At 43.9% G+C, this 17,136-nt stretch overlaps 1 protein-coding gene across 1 annotated transcript in view; it reads right to left on the bottom strand.

Annotated features, from left to right (window-relative positions):
- TEC (tec protein tyrosine kinase) overlaps positions 1–812 on the bottom strand; it is an 81,290-nt gene extending 80,478 nt beyond the window's left edge. The window contains exon 1 of the mRNA XM_054989987.1: positions 620–812. The gene's annotated coding sequence lies outside the window, so the exon portion shown is untranslated. The remainder of the gene's footprint in view (positions 1–619) is intronic.
- Between the last annotated feature and the right edge of the window lie 16,324 nt (positions 813–17,136).

Below are 17,136 nucleotides of genomic sequence, written 5' to 3'. Positions count from 1 at the left end.
ATCCCGCCATTGAATTACCCACCGAGTTCAATCAAGATGGGCAGCCGTGTTAGTTTATCCGTAGCACTCAGAAACAGCAAGAGTCCAGTAGCGGCTATAAGACTAACAACATTTGTGGGACGGTGTGAGCTTTCGCGAAGCACAGCTCGCTTCTTCACTTCTTTTGAAGAACTGAGCTGTGGCTCATGAAAGCTCGTCCCCTGCCACAAATGTTGTTCGTGTTACAGGCGCTGCTGGACAGGACTTTTCTGCTGCCACTGAGTTCAGAAGTGTTTTCTTGGGTCTTGCCTGACTATCGCCCATCGCCCTCGCTGGGCGCCTCCAAGTTTCCCGGGAGAAGGAGAACAAGCTCTTTGGCCCGCTCGCCGTCCCGCGCTCACTCACGCGCACACGCCTTCCACCTTCGCCTCTGCCACGGCAAAAGCGCGACAGGTCCGCGCGTCCCCGTTTGTGAAAAGGCGCCCGGAAGGCGCCCCGAGCAGCCCCGAGCGTGCGCCGCCGCTGCCGCCTTCCTCTCGGCTGCTTCAAGGCTGCGCTGCCGACTGGCCCGCCGTCGCCCCGCCCCGCCGCGCTGCAGCCTCTGCTCTTCGCAAGGCCAACCCGCCGGCCCTCGCCTTACCTGGAAAGGTCTCCGGGGCAGCTGGGGCGCGCCAGCCCCGGGCGCCCGGCTGGCTTGGCCGAGGCTCCCTCCGAGGTGTCCGGAGGCTGCCGCGAAACCAGCCGCCGCCCCTGCCCCCTTCCGCCCGCGGGCAGCGAGCGAGCGAGCGAGCGCGGCCTTCCTCTTCGCCCTCTTCTGGCGCGCCCGGCGAGGCTCGGCGCTGTTGCGCTCCGCTCGGGGGCCGGACGGAGGTTGCTGCAAGAGGCGAGGAAAAGGAAGCCGCTGCTGCAACCTCCTGGGCGCCTGGCGCGGCACGCTCCGCCTGGCCCCCGTTTTTAAAGGGACGTCCTGGGAAGGGTCCCGAAAGAGGGCCGGGCCAGGCCAGGCGCGCGGCGGGAAACGCTCCGGGGAGCCTCGCCGGGGAATGTTGGGGGGGGGGGGGAGAGGTCACTCATTTGCATTGGGTGAAAAATGAAATCCTGCGAGTATGGATGTGCCAGAGTCACGGAGGCAGGCGTCTTTCTTTTTCTTTCTTTCCTTTGTTGGCCGCCTTTCTCAGTGAGACGCGAGGCAGATTACACAGTATGAGTCAATGCGATCCATAAACTGCATTCAATAAACAATACGATAGGAATTTCAAATAAGCAGAAATGCCACACAGAGCTGAAACGAAACCTAAGCAAATTGACAAGCTCTATTAAATGACAACCTGTTGTATATGGCAGGGCTAAAATATAAGGCAATCATGAGCCTGCTTGTAAACGTGTGCAGAAAGCTTTTCTGTAACCACAACCAGTTCGATGGCTGTTGTGGATTTTCTGGGCTGTATAGCCGTGGTCTTGGCCTTGTAGTTCCTGACGTTTCGCCAGCAGCTGTGGCTGGCATCTTCAGAGGTGTAGCACCAAAAGACAGAGATCTCTCAGTTTGACACTTTGGTGCCAAGACCACGGCAATACAGCCCAGAAAATCCACAACAACCATTGTTCTCCAGCCCTGAAAGCCTTCGACAATACAACCAGTTCCATTACACATATGGGATTAGTCTCTCTCTACACAAGACATCTGACACATGATCTTCACCTGCCAGGAGATGCAGTGTTAGGCAGGAAGCATAGTTTTGAAAGACAGAGCCAGTGGAGATCTCTCCGAAGGGAACAGATTCTCTCACAGCCCTCCACCACCTCTGGTGTCTCCCCTTCCAGAGCCTTTGCCCTGCTGAGGCTCAGTTAATTCAAAGTTTTAAGCAGCGAGGGTGGCAGGGTAAAATCTCTGGAAGGGGAGACCGTCCGACACAGAGGGCTGTGAGAGAATCTGTTCCCTCTTGAGCGATCTGTGCCGGCATTGTCTTTCAAAACTATGCTTCCCAGATAACATAGCGTCTCCGCCCCCAGACCTCTCATGTAGAAAGACTCTTAGTGATACGGGTTTGCTGAACAGTTAAACTGGCTTCTGGGTAGGCTTGAGAATCAATAGGGGTGTGCAAACTAATGCCAGCTAACCCAAACTGACTATGCCCCAATCTTGAATATAGTTGTTATATCAAATTCCCCTCCTGCCTCCGCAAAAGATTTCTGTGTGCTCCATTTCGGTCAGACACTGCACTGCTTGGAAGACTTGGTGAATTCCATTTAGAAAAAGGCAATATAACCATTATTTTTTCCACAGGGACTTCTTTCTCTGAGGGACTCTGCATTTATAGATTCTTGGTCAATTCCTTCACATGGCTGTTGTTTTGTAATAGCTAACCTGGATTTTAAAAAAAAAATACAGTGGGAATATTTCTTTTTATTATTATTATTATTTTACTAGCAACAAAGACAGTTGTGGGGGGGGGATACAATGGCCTCTAGAAAGGGGATGGTGGGCAGGTGGGCATTGCCTCCTCCTCTGTGACTGATCCCAGCCAGGTGAAGGGGGGGCAGGCATTGCCTCCTGCTTCACGCCTGATCCAGGGTAGGTGAAGGGGGATGGGCATTGCTGCCTGCTCTGAGCCTAATTCCGGTGGGTTGAAGGGAGAGCCGACATTGACACCTGCTCTGCTGAGTGAAAGGGGGAGCAGGCATTGCATCCTGCTCTGCGCCTGATCCCAACTGGGTGATGGAGGGGGGCAGGGATTGCCACCTGATCCATGCCAAGTAAAAGGGGGTGGACATTGCCACCTGCTCCACTCCTGAGCCCATCTGGGTGAAGAGGGAGCAGACATTGTGTCAGGCTATGGATGACAGACAGATCTCTGGCCGTTTTGCAGTAAGATGCAAGTACTTAGTCAAATGGACTGTATTCAGAAATCAGATCATTTCCATATACAGTTTCATAGGACTACTTAGAAGCAAGGCAGACATCTAAGCAGCATGAGTAGAAGTTGACAGGTATGACATCATGTGAGAGAAACTTCTTTTTTAACATTATAGTTTACTTCTTTCTCCCCCCCCCCTTCCCAACTGTAAAGAATACTTTGGCACTCTCTTTGTGTGAGAACACTTCACATATTTGTGATAACACAATGAGTTACACAGCACTGTCTGGGAATGAGCACAAGGTCATAAACACTGGAAGCTGTTACAGTTCAACAGACGAACACCTGTGAAAGCCTGAGAAAAGAATAGTTATGACACTAGCAAAGTGATATTGAGCCATAGTTAGATACACTCTGTTCAGCAGAATAGAATCAAAATTGGAATGGATGGGGCTCAGACATGACACATTGCCCCCTGCTGCACGCCTGACTCCAGCCCCGTGAAAGGGAACGAGTATTGCCGCCTGCTCTATACCTGATCTCAGCTGGTGAAGAGAGTGAGCTTCCTGCTACAGATTTACACATTAAAGGTAATTTCAGTATGTATTATAAAGATAGATTATTGTTTTATTATGCAGAAGTGGCCCTAGATAAGACAATGCTTTCTTTCTGAAGCAAAGCAGGCAACGTTATTGTTTCCAAATTCATGACATTGCAGTGAATTAGATTTTCACCTCTTTTAATACTCAGTGTGCATTTGATTTCCGTAAGTGAAACAACAAGAAAGGGAACTTGCTTTTTAGTATCAAGTTCTTAGTGCAGACACTCTGCAATCAGCTCCTGTGGTGTAATTATTTTTATCTCAGTGCTAATGTTTTTATTTTGTTTATTTAAAATATTTATATGCCCACCATTCTCCAGAGCATCTCAGGTAACAACATTCTGCATTTGATAGTTTTATAACTGATTCACACCGTAAAAGCTGTTCTTCAAATAGCCAACTCCTTAAACCATTTAAGCCTTTAAAATTCAACACTAGCATTTTGAATTGTGCCAAGAAAAAACTGGAAGCGAGGGAAGGCCTTTGAGTACCAGAAAGAGATGCCCAGTGTGGCAAGTCTTTGTTAACAATGCATGCTTTCCTCTCTTTCTACAGATCTCCATCCCCAGGTTCCAGTTATAACCCTCTTTTTCTTATTCCTCTCTCACAGGTTACTCCTTGTAATGGGTTGCTGTTTGTTTTTAAACTTTTTTAAACCTTTGCCTTTGGACCTTTAATCCAGCTCGTCCTTACTTTACCTTAAACTTATACCTCGGGAAGGCTTCAGTCACAACCAACACTCCTTTTTATTTCCACCCAGACAGAGCTTCAGGTGTTCTCTACTTTATCCAGCCTTATACCTCAGGAACACCTTCCTTTTTTTGTTTTTTTGTTTATGTGGCCTCCCTAAAGTTTTTTGCTGCCACAAAAGGCTTTTTGCCTTAGATCTCTTCTGCTTAACTGGTATTATAGGAAAGCGTTGTTGTAGATGGTCGTTTGACAATGGGAAAGGGATTGTGAGGTGAAAAAAATATCTTTTTTTCCCTTAAAAGTAGAATATATTCATAAGTACAAAAGCATGATGGTTTCAAAATAGTTCTTAAGCTTGGTGGTTTCAGAAATAATTATATCTTCTTAAAGGAATATTCACAGTCTTGGTCACACAGAGTAGTTTTCCACACAGATCTTCACCAACGAGATAAACTCTAATCTCATTTACACAGACGTAGATTCACTCAGGCCCTTCCACACAGTTTCCCTGCTGTAGATAGATTAATCTCTCTCACAGAGTCTATCTACACAAGTCTTCCGACGTGACGAACATGTGTCGGGAGATGCAATGTTAGCTGGGAAGGGTAGTTTAAAAAGACAGGGCCAGTGGCAGGGCAAAGGCTTTGCTGTACACTGGAGCTGTGTGAAGGGGCTGTGAAATGCCAGAAGGGAAACTTCAGCCCATTAGAACCTCTCCAGGTCCAAGCCTGGCTCTGGAAGGCAGCTCCAGCCCATTTCCATTCCTTGCTGCCCTCTGGTTGCGATCCCACACAGTTTTAGACAGGAGAGGTGAAATTGACAGAGCCTTTGGGCAGGAGAAGATGAATTGACAAACCCTCTGAGGAGTGATCTCAGCCAACTCTGTCTTTTTAAACTACCCTTGTGTAGAGAGATGAAATTGACAGAGCCTTCAGGGAGGTGAAGATGAAATTAACAAACCCTCTGAGGTTGTTTTAAACTATGCTTCCCGCCTGACATGGCGTTGCTCTACACTTGATAAACACGTGCTGAGGCGTCTCATGTAGAGAGAGACTCAGATAAACACAGACTTTTAAGGCAAACACACAGTTTGCCTGAATTAGACTGAATTTCTCAAAACACCATGCAGATTCACTGAACTTGCTCTGCCTGGGACCGACTGCTCTGCCTGGGACCGACGTATCTGCGGGACCGTCTCTCACCATATGAGCTCCAGAGGACTCTTCGATCTAGTGGAAAATATCTTCTAAATGTCCCTGGCCCTAGGGAGGCCCGCCTGGCGTCGACCAGGGACTTTTCGGTCCTGGCCCCAGCCTGGTGGAATGCTCTGCCTTGCGAGACTAGGGCCCGGCAAGATTTGCTTGCATTTCGCCGGGCCTGTAAGACGGAGCTATTCCACCAGGCATATGGCTGATGCCGGACGGTGCACCCCCCCTCCCCCCGTGGAGGGGGGCGGTTAAACTATTCCCCCATGTGAACGCAGATGCTGCTGCCACAAGGGGTATATTTTATTGTATTTTAATGGATTAATATAGTATATTTACAGGGGAATATAAGTATGAGTAATAAGGTTATAGGGAGTATATGTGAAATATAGATAATATAGTTAATTGGTATGTAAGGAATAGTATGTTACATATATATATATATATATATGTGTGTGTGTGTGTGTAGGGTTTTTTTTAGTTAGTATATGTACCTATAATTACTTATATAATTCTTATATTTTTATCTAAGACAAGTAATATAGTTAGTGTAGATAGTTAAGATAAGTAAAGAGATTTGATTAGTATGTATAATATAGATATACATTATAGATTTTAAGAATTTATATGATATACTTTTTAGATTAAGTTGGGTATGGAAAACTGCTGGGAGTCACCAGAAAAAAGGGGGGGAAGGATGGGGGGAAATGCAATGGGGTGGATAATGATGATGATTTTTATGTCTATGTTTGTAAACCCATCCAATAAAAATTCTTTAAAAAAAAAAACAGATGCTGCTGCCACACTTATTATTACAGTATGGATTTGCTCTGGTAACACTGCTGTGTGATACACTAAACATTTGCTATGTGCTGCTTTTATAATTTTTTAAAATTATTTATATGTAATAGATGTAGATGAGATGATTGTGTTTTTAAGGTGTTTTTAATGATGTGTATATTTGTATTATGTTATCCGCCCTAAGCCTGCGAAAGCGGGGAGGGCGGAATATAAATACAATAAATTAAATTAAATTAACTTGACAGAATGAGACCCCTTTCAGCCTGAGCTTCCCCACAATTTGCCTGTTTTGACCAAACTAAACACTTTTCTCTCAGCTCCCTGACCAAAACTGCACAATTCACTCCATCCCCTCGGGTACAGCTACTGTCCAGTCAGATTACGCTTCACTCCCCTGTCCAGCCCCCCTCCTCCTTTCCTTAGGGGCCTGCATTTAAACTCACGGCAACAATTTTTAAAAACCCACGTTAGCAAGCAGAAATAAAACACACAAACTAAATTACCTGCAAAACATTACATTCTCCTTTTCTCTCTGGACTCCATAGCACTCTTCCCTGCGTCCCCTTCAAATACCGTACTGCTTGCAATTTCCCAGTGCCGTACAGCTGACCCAAACTTGGCCAGGATGAAAATGACGTAGTACTGCCAACACCAACACCTGCATAGCTAATGAGAATTACTATTGATCTCTATAAGACCCTTTTAACCCTTTCCCCTATTTGAGGGGAGCAACATAACAATGAGCAGAGAGAGTACTGGCTGGATGACGATGTGCACAGTGTGCACAGCTCTCTCGTTCCCTGCCACGGCCTGTCACTCTGCTTGCATGGGCAGGTACAGAACAGGGCTGCATCGAGCCCAATGGCTGAGCCGCATTTGGGAACTGAGCACATCGTGTGAAGGGGCAGTGAAATAAATGGAATGATTCCAATTTGAACATAATAGGTATTTGCATTTCGGTGTTTGTTGTTTCACATTGATGTGAATCATCTCACACAGGTTTCTTGGTTGCTGCCTGGCTTCATAATAATAAAAACTCTGAATAATCCCACTGTAAATTAATACGCGTGGTAAGCACTCAACTGCCCTGTGGTAAGCAGTTGTACAAAATCCAGACTAGATGGCTTGTGGTTCCAAAACACTCCCACGTTTCTCTCAGATCTGGATCTTTTAAGGCTGAAGACTACCTCCTCTTAGGAGCCTGTGCAACTCTTTATTTCCTCACCAACTCTCCTCTCCTGACACTAGGATTGCCAGGTCCCTTTACCCTCTGGGCGGGAGGCGAGAGACCTGGTGCTCACCTTTCCAGAAGTCTGGGTGTGAGCAAAGTGTGTGTGTGGTCCCAGGCCACACAATAATGTCACTTCTGGGAAGTGACATCATCACGCAGGCCATGTGCTACTCCCAGGAGTGCTCCCACGCCCCACAGCAGGCTGATTTTGGCCTATTTAGAGCCAAAATCTGCCCACTGCGGAGCACAGGAACGTTGCCGGGGCAGTGTGACAGGCCCTGGAGTGCTCCTGCTCTCCTCAGTGGGTTGATTTTGGTCCATTTTGGCACCAAAATCTGCCTGCGGTGGAGTGCAGGAGCATTGCTGGGGTGCCATGATGGGCACTGGACTCCTGCGCTTCGCAGCAGGCTGATTTCAGCCCACTGTGGAGCACAGGAGCGCTGCTAGGAGGGCCCTGGCAAGCTCCTGCACTTCACAGTGGGCCAATTTAGGCCCCAAACAGTCCCAAAGTGGACCCCTGTGGCATGTGGGAACACACCACACCTCCCAGGAGTGCACCCTGGGAGTCACGTCCCCCTGCCTTTTCCCCCACAGGCCAAGTAAGCAGAGGTGGGGGTGGGTGGGGGTGGGAGTGGAGAATCCTCTGCCCCCAGCAGGGGACTGGCAACCCTAACTGACACGCAGATACCTACCTCTGGTTCCTTTGTGATTTCTCTGCATGTTTCAGGAAAGCTTTCAGCTTTTAAAATGTTTTATTTCAAGCTCCCAGCATGTCTTTCTATTTAAGCATAGATTTGGTCCTTTTTTAAAAAAAATGTTCTAAAACTTGAAGCCTGGCTCTGGACAACTGGGAGGGGGGAGGAGTGATTCGGTGATCACTACAAGAGCCAACCAGTCGTCCCTTTGTACAGCCAGAGTGGAGGTGGCAGGAGAGTGACCTTAGTTATCGCAGGAGCTATGTAGCCAATCAGCACCCTGCTCAACTGGCTTCTTCAGAAAACAGAATCAGCAGCAGCTCAATTCAGTTCACAAACGTGTTCCTTTGTCCAAAAAGGGGTGACAGCAGCTCTTCAGTGGGCACGCCACCCCTCAGTGTCTGTCTGTCTAATGGCAAAGGCTTATGCCAAAATAAAAGTGTGTTAAGGTGCTGCAAGATTCCTGTTTATTTTTGCTGTAACATACTAACATGTCTACGCTCTGGAATTATCACTTTTCAGTCTTTCTGCAATTACAGAGCTAGCTAGGTGTGAAAGCCTTATAACATGCATATGTGAATTATTTCACCAAGCTATATAGAATCCACATATGATTTTTCGTACAGTATAGATATCACACACAAAAAATACTTCAGAAGAGAGAAGGTTGCAGCTTGGTAGAATCAATTTTTTCTGTTAAACAGGCAGCTTAAACTTATTATTTCTTCCTGTAGTGTAAACAAGTAGAAACATTTGTATTTTGTTAGTAATTTGTTAAAGATGAGAATGCATTCATTTAGCTTTATATAATTATTTGCAAGTCCTGTTTTGTTATTTAATATACAATGAAATCAAATGTAAACATTCAGTGGACAATTTAAATATACACTAGACTTAGTTCTAAAAGCAATTTCAATATTTTCTGGTAACCGGGCAACTAAAAACTGGTAAATGTGCATATGGAAAAAGTTAATTATATGCTGAATTTCAATATAATCTCAATTTCAGTATTAACTCGCATGCCTTTAAAGATCATATATACTATTCAGACAAGTTGACAGTAATGTAGTGGGAACATTGCCATATGTTTCATTATTGCCCCAACAAAATTTCTGCACTTTAGTAGAATGTTTAGCTTTGAATCAAAATATTCTCCTCCTTCATTGTTTAGCATTTATCAAAGGCTGTAATTAGAAGCAAAACTGCTCAAAGATAATGAAGTGGAACAATTGTTTTGTACTTACAATTCCTCAGAATGTTAAATATAAGAACCCTGGAAAAAGTGCTCTTTAAAATGGTGCGGTGGCTTCTCAACTCCGTGTGATTCTGGATAAGACAGATTATCTAGATTCTTTCCATTTTCAGGTTCAGGTTCAGATAGAGGACAGAAACCATCTTAGTTTCTCTGATTAACCATCTCATGTCAAATCTTTTCCCTTGGTCATCCAACAGGGGTTGTTCATCCCTGTTAGTTCTCCTGGATCAGTCAATGGCTTTCAATACTGTTGGCCATAGTTATCTTTCTGTATTCTGGGAATAATAATAACCTCGTGCTTATATACTGCTCTTCAGGACAGATTAGTGCCACGCTCAGAATGGTTAACAAGTCAGTGTCACTATTATCCCCACAACAGACACCCTGTGAGGTAGGTGGGGCTGAGAGAGCTCTGAGAGAGCTGTGACTGACCCAAGGTCACCCAGCTGGCTTTAAGCCAGCTCATACACTAAAGGATTTACCTCATTATGTTCTTTTCTGCCCATTTCTGACCCCAGATCTAAGTTTCTGGCAGGAATTTTATTTGGCCTAAGCTTATACACAGACGTGGAGAAAATCTCTTTTACTTTTTTATTTTTTATTGTAAAAAAGTTAAAAGACAGAGCAAAGAAAAATCTCATGTTTACTTTCTGATGTTGATGCATACGTTTCATATAGAGTTTCACTTTTTGCCCTTACTGCTATGAAGATAAGGTCTAATGAAGCAGAGGACATTAACTGAATTTGCCATTAGTTTTAGTGGAATTCTCCCCATATTTCTGTAAATCTGTACTCTATATATAATACCATTTTACCTAATTTTTATCTCATTTTATGGGGATTTTGTAATTTTGTGATGGCCTATGGCTATACACAATAAACTGTGAACTGAAAATTCTCTTGTTTTGATATGCAGTTGTGTTGTTGGTAGCAGATATCTGTAGCAGTCCTTGAGTAGCTAGCTTGTAAACAATAGTAGGAACTTAACCCAAAGGAAATACCTCATTCTTGCCAACTTACTCACATTGTTTGTGCCGGGAAATCTTGTAAGAAGGAAAAATGGCAAGATTTTCATAAAAATAAGAGCAAGCTTTGCCTTTGATTCTGCTACAGAGAGTTTGGAGTAGGGGTGTCATTTTATCATGTTATTTTAAATTGTATACTAATTTTGGAATATAATGCTTTGATCTCCCTCCTGAGGAAGAACAACAAAAGATGTCTACAAATTCCACTGAACAGAATGTTATATTCCCTTTCCCACATTGGCATTGGCTGTTTTCACACGTCTTACCGGCCATGCAAAATCACGCAAAACTCCCGGAGCGACAGCATCTTCCTGGCGCGATTTCCCGTCATGACTCCAGTTTGTGGCGCAATCACCACAATTTCCCATCATGACTCCGGTTTGTGGCACGATTGCGCCACAAACCAGAGTCATGATGGGAAATCGCGCCAGGAAGATGCCGTTGTTCTGGGAGTTTTGTGCGATTTTGCACGGCCAGTACGACATGTGAAAACAGCCATTATTCCATTGTTTGTCAGAGGCACAATATAAATTAAGGCATGTCGAGGGCGTCATTGAGCCACTCCGATCTCTCTCTACTAATTTCCTAGGATAATGATGGAGTCCACACGACATCCCCTGGTTGCGTTTGCTCTTTGTTTCTGGTTTGAGGGTGTTGTGTATGAAAACACGTTACTCGTGAAAGAGGTCAAGACTTTTCCCATGACCAATCAGAAGCATCACCTTTTCCAAGATATTGCTCCACACCTTCATAAGCATAACCTTGTTCATTTTTATTATGGTGAACATAGAACCGTTTATCACTAAGACCTTGCTAATTCCATCTGTTAATTTATTTTCAACTTCTTTTAGTGGAAGTCAGTCACACTTTTAGGACTTGGGTACTTGCAAGTCCATCTCGGGTCACCCCCACTTCCAGCATCTGGTAATATAGGGCGCTGTAGAGCACATATTCACATATTGAAAGCACTGGAGCATGTTCTATCTAAAATTAAGTATGTTTAATACTTCTTGATTTCTGTGCAAGTGTTGCACACTGCCATTCTGCACTTTTCCTGAAACTACCTTTCTAAGGCCGTTGACTTTCCTTGATTCAGCTCCCCAGAGCCTCCATTTCTCCTTGCCACAAAAGGGCTTCTCCACCTTTTAAAAAGTTGGTAATTGCTAGATAGCTATAGCACAATAACGTTATAACAATCTATTGCCATGATCTGCTATTTCTTCTGAGATTCCAACTTTCTTTTAAAAAGTAAGCCTCTAACGCCAAAGACAAATAGATTGCTATAACGTTTGTTTGTTTGTTTGTGATATTTCTATGCAGCCTCTTCAGAGTCCTGTTGAAGGTGGCTTACAATTTTAAAAAATGTAACAAAATAAAACCAAGCTTTAAGAACAAACCATTGGACATAAACAGCATTGAAATTATATTAAAACCAGAAGCCAGCCATAATATAAAACCCCTAATTTAAAAGCCTGGGTCAAAAGACGTATTTTGACCTGGCACTTAAAGTAAAGCAGATGCCAGGCAGGTGTCAAGGGGAAGGACATTCCAAAGGTAAGACCCTGTCTCTAGTTGCCAACTGCCTTACCTAGGGTTGCCAGATCCAGGTTGAGAAATTCCTGGAGATTTTGGGGGTTGAGCCTGGAGAGGGTGGGGTTTGGGGAGGGGAGAGGCCTCTGTGGGGCATAATGCCATAGAGTTCACCCTTCAAAGCAGCCATTTTCTCCAGGGAACTGATCTCTTTGGCCTGGAGATCTGTTGTCATTCCAGGAGATCTCCAGCTACCACCTGGAGGCTAATGTGAAAGAGAGTAGAATACTACACATGAAGGATACAAGTTAACTATATACATATAATAAAGATGTGGTTTACTGGCTATAAAGTTGAACGGTCATTCAATATCTATCAGTGTCAATTTCAATCAAACATTAATAAATCCCAAGTATAATGAACAAACGCCTCAAAAACTCAAGCCGCTAATGTGCTTGGGAGTCGGGACCTTATAAATGTATACCTTCTTGTCCATGTGTCATGCAAAGATACTTTGGCTGTGATCTTTCCAAGAAAAGTGTGTCAAATAATGTTTTGGGAAAGATTCCAACAGAGAGGAAAACCTGGAAGGTGGATGATTAAGTAGACAAAGATGGAAGATGCTCCCCCCAAATGCTTCCCTGCTTTGGAGGCCAAAAAGAAGCAAAACCTCTGTACGATTCAGCAGCATATTGCCACAGGTATACCTGGAATCTCACCACTCTCTCCTTGTAGAATAGGTCTATCTATTAAATGAACGAATACATTCAAGATGTTTTGTCATGGAACTAAGTGAAATATATGAGATATAACTCTACGTTGCTCATGTTACATTTTGCAATATAAACTTCTACATACTTCTACATGTATAAAATTTGACCCCCTAATGGCAGCATTGTTTCAGGATGATAGGGAGCCTTCCAGATTTTTTACTGGGGGCCAGGGGAGGCAGGCAATAGCTATCTAGGAGGAATTGAGACCAGGAAGACAGCATGGGGAAACAATGCTTCCTGTTCTGTTGAGAGAGTCTGTATAGTGACCAGAGTTTTGTATTAGAGCCTGAGACACCTGCTGGCCACCAAAAATCACTGGGTGGACTGACCTATCCAACAGGGTTGTTGTGGGGATAAAATGGGGACAGAGAATGTATATCGCTCTGAGTTTTGTGGCGGAAGGGTGGGATGATAATGTAATACAAATGTGTGAGTGCTCCTATTTGTAAAACGTTGGAGACTGTTAGATAGAGGCCGAATCCACACTACCATCGTTCTCGCGGCAGTTTTTTGCTTCTGCAGCGCCATTCCTTCATCTGTTCACATGCATCGTCTCCGAAGCTGTCATTAATTCGGCATGGCGTCGCCACTGTCAGATCTGTGGCTAAATAATAATTGTAATCCAGACTACCTTCTGCAATCAGACAAGAGTCCGTTGTTTCCAAAAGAATTTACTGAAAAAGCAATCATTATAGTCCACTGGCCCAGATGCAATCTCTGGTTTGGTACACGTGTATTGTTACGAATGACAGGCAAAGCATGAGGTACAAAGTATCAGATCCAGCAGACCCAACCTCCCCCCATAGTTCTCAAAACAATCTCTTTGAAGCTGAGAAAGCGAAAGTTTCCCAAGGCTGGAAAAGCGATAGCCAAAACAATCCTCCTCTGTGAGATAGTTGCGTGGAACATCTTGGCACCTGTGAACAAAGCACTTAGAATACTGAAAGAATTAATATGGAGTCTCTTTGGTTACATATTCAGGGATAACATTCTAACCCTGACAGCCACAGCCCATTGCACTTTCGCCGCAGGATATTTTTTGATGAATAACTGCCCTCCGTTGAATTCTGAGCCTCTCTTGACCCGCCTCCCAATTAAGGAGTAATTCTCCACCTTTGTCCCCACCCCTTTTTTTAAAAAATAAAAGAGTACCGTGTCGATATGGCGACACCTCATCATATTAATCTCATTTTAAAAAAGCGGGCAGACCTCAAATATCAGAGGAACAATTTCATATGTTAATTCAATTTATATATTTGGGGGGGGGCATCCACATGATACTGAAATCATGGCTCATGTTACGCCCCGACACAGACTGTGCCGACGAGTTAGGCACAGATGTCAATTTTCCAAAGACAAAATGAAGCTCTGCTGTGGGATGCTGCTGTAGGTGATATTGACCGCTCACCCATTTCCGGATAATTTCAACCAGCAAGCAGGCTGTGATGTTCCGAGCGCTCATCGTAAGTGTCTCGGGTGATTTTTTAAAATATATTATATTAATGGTGTCGTTGTACCATTGAACCAGGATGCTTACTCGTCGATATAGCGTCAATTTGTCCTTTAAAAAAAAAAAACGCAGGGCCGTTCGGGTTTTTCCCGCCCCTTTACTCGTCTTTTTGAAAGGGGATGTGATCAACGGATTGCGCAGGAGAAGCGCTATTCAAAGGGTGATGTGGACAAACAAGCAAAGAATGCACAATAACAGATGGAGCAATCATTGCACAAGAAAAGCGAGAGCTAAGGTAGTGTAGAATCGGCCAGAAAGATCAATAGACAGAATTTGCAAACCCTTATTGGTGCTTTTAAAAATCAGAATTCTCATGAATCTCCAGTACTATTTTTGCTTTAGAACTTATACTGTGTTGAGCTTAAAAGCATTAGGATACAAGGAAATATTTAAGATGAGTCATTCAAGTCCAGGCAAAACTCTGAAATCACAGGCTTTGCAAACGAACATGCTACTATTTAGGACTGATATGTTACCAATTATATCAAAATACATTATCACTGGATTATGATTGCAAGAAGTTTCTCCATATTTCATCATGTAATGCATTGAGATCCAGTGTGCCATAGTGGGTAGAGCATCTGGCTAGGATCCTGGGGCACCTGGGTTCGAAACCACACCTCTGTCATGGAAGCTTTCTTGGAGACTGTAGGAATGTGACTATGTTCTTTGAGCTTAACCTACCTCACATGGTTATTACTGCAAAAAATGGAGGAAGAGAGAACAACGCATCTCCGTTGGTATGAAAAGCAAAACATAAATAAATGCAAAATGTAAAGTGTACGTCAGATTCAGCTGTCAGATATAAATTCTATAAGGTTTTAGGCAGGCAAACTTCAGAAATGTATGATACTGAGCAGTGTGTTTAATCTAGAAACCTGTTTATGATTTATTGGCTTATATAAAGCTCACACTAAACAAAATATTTTTTCTTCTTACGGTACATCCTTCAAATTAAATTATTTAATATCAAATAAAGCTCCCTGTTGAAAATCACCATTAATTTCTGTTGCCATGGATATGTTACTACTGGAAAAAATATATAACGACATGTTTCCTATAATACAATGCCTTACTTTTACCTCCAAATGTCTTAAAAGGTCCTAGGGATTCACTTTTGTCCCATCAATCAAATATGCAGCGTCTTGATCTTAACTTGACACAAGAATAGCAAGCTTTGGAGGGAAGGGAATCATTTGATCTATAAAGAGGAACGATTATAGTTTCTTATTTTAAAAGACTTTATTCCTTCCTTTTCGTATCATTTGCAGGCTGACACATGTGCATGTGTTGCAGTCTCTGTGCATGCGAAAAAGAAGCCCACATGCTTCATCTGGTTACAATGGTTTAACAGTAAGGGTTGCCATATTTTAACAGAGCCATCCTGCCATTTACTTTGCAAGGCGTGCCAAACAAGCATAACATCAAGGGACTTGTTGGGGTTGCTATATAATAAAAGTATCTAGTCACCTTCTAATTAGTTTAATTGGAAATATGAAGTTGGAAAACAGATCACTAATACCCAGTGGTCATTATAGCCCCCTTACTAACACACACCAATTTCAACTTTCAACAGAATGATGAACAGAATAACATGATCTCTTATGTTAGTCTACTAAACAACCTGGCCACTCTTAAGTGAGTTTTTTTGACAGCAAGCTGGCTGTTGTTCTTTACTGCCTCCAAGAGGTCTTTCCCATAAATATATATTTAGTCTGAAGACAAACACACTTAAGTTTGTTCTCACAATTCTACCTTCCTAAAAATATGGACAAGTTCTATCCTTGTGGTTTACCTAGGGTTGTCAGATCCCCATAGGCTCCCAGCAGGAGGAAGAGCCTGGTATCTACTGGAGGAAGTGACAACATTGCACTGGCTTTACACGGGGCTGATTCCTTTAGAACTTGGCCCCTGCGAAGCATTGGAGCATTCCCACAGCCAACACGATGACATCACTTCAGGAAATGATGTCGCCAGGAGTGCACATGCCATGTGCTGGCCTAGATTGACTGCCAATGGCAGGCAATTGACAGAAGCTTACCATCTCCCACCAGGACAAACCGCCAGGCACTTGCCTGCTATTGGTCGGCACCTGGGAACCCTAAGTTTCCACTTAGGGTGGAACTCCTGTAACATAAGCTATAAAAATGACCAATCTGTGTAAATCTTAGTACCATCTTGAAACATCATGATTTGTGACAATGGTCTGAAGCAGTGGTGATAGAGTTGCCAGGCCTCCTAGGCAACCCGCAGGTGGCACTTACCAGAGCTCTTTTCTTCGTGCACGCAAAATGTGTGTGCTCGCCCAGCCTTGGCTGGGAGACCTCACTTCTGGAGATAGGGTTGCCAGTTCCTCTTACTCTCCTGGTGGTGGTGGGGGGGCTGACACTCACCTTCTGAGTGTTCCCTCTCACACGCACTCCCAGTGCAAAGGAGCAAACTCTCCTCCCGCACCACATTTCAAATGAATCTTCTTCCTGTCAGCTTTCTTCAGTGTTCAGCTCACATCCATACTTGGTAATGGAGAATAATACTATAGTGCGGATTATCTTAATCTTGGTCCCCGGTGACCCATTTTAGTGATTTTTTCTAGTTCCTTCATGGCTTCCCTTCCAATTCTCAATTTCCTTCTGATTTATTGGTTGCAGTCTCCATTTTGGTTGAGTCAAGGATTAAAAAAATCTTTTAACAATTTCAGTTTCTTCATTGTCCACCTTGTGTATGTGTGGTGCCTTCAAATCAGAGTTGACTTATGGCAACCTCTAGTGGGGTTTTCATGACAAGAGACTATCAGAGGTGGTTTGCCATTGCCTGCCTCTGCAACCCTGGGCTTCAGTGGAGGTCTCCCATCCAATTACAGATCCTTTTGGGGAAAACATGGCTTGTGTGCACTAGCTGAGGATCCCCTTAAGGGATATTGGGAGTGAAGCAGAACAAGGATAAGACCAGCTTGGGGGCTGACAGGGCATGCTTTTTTCTAGGTGAC

The sequence above is a fragment of the Eublepharis macularius genome, chromosome 10 (assembly GCF_028583425.1).
Source record: "Eublepharis macularius isolate TG4126 chromosome 10, MPM_Emac_v1.0, whole genome shotgun sequence".
In the NCBI taxonomy this organism is placed as follows: Eukaryota; Metazoa; Chordata; class Lepidosauria; order Squamata; family Eublepharidae; genus Eublepharis; species Eublepharis macularius.
The sequence above is the reverse complement of the archived record's forward strand: the minus strand, read 5'-3'. Positions and strand labels throughout refer to the sequence as shown.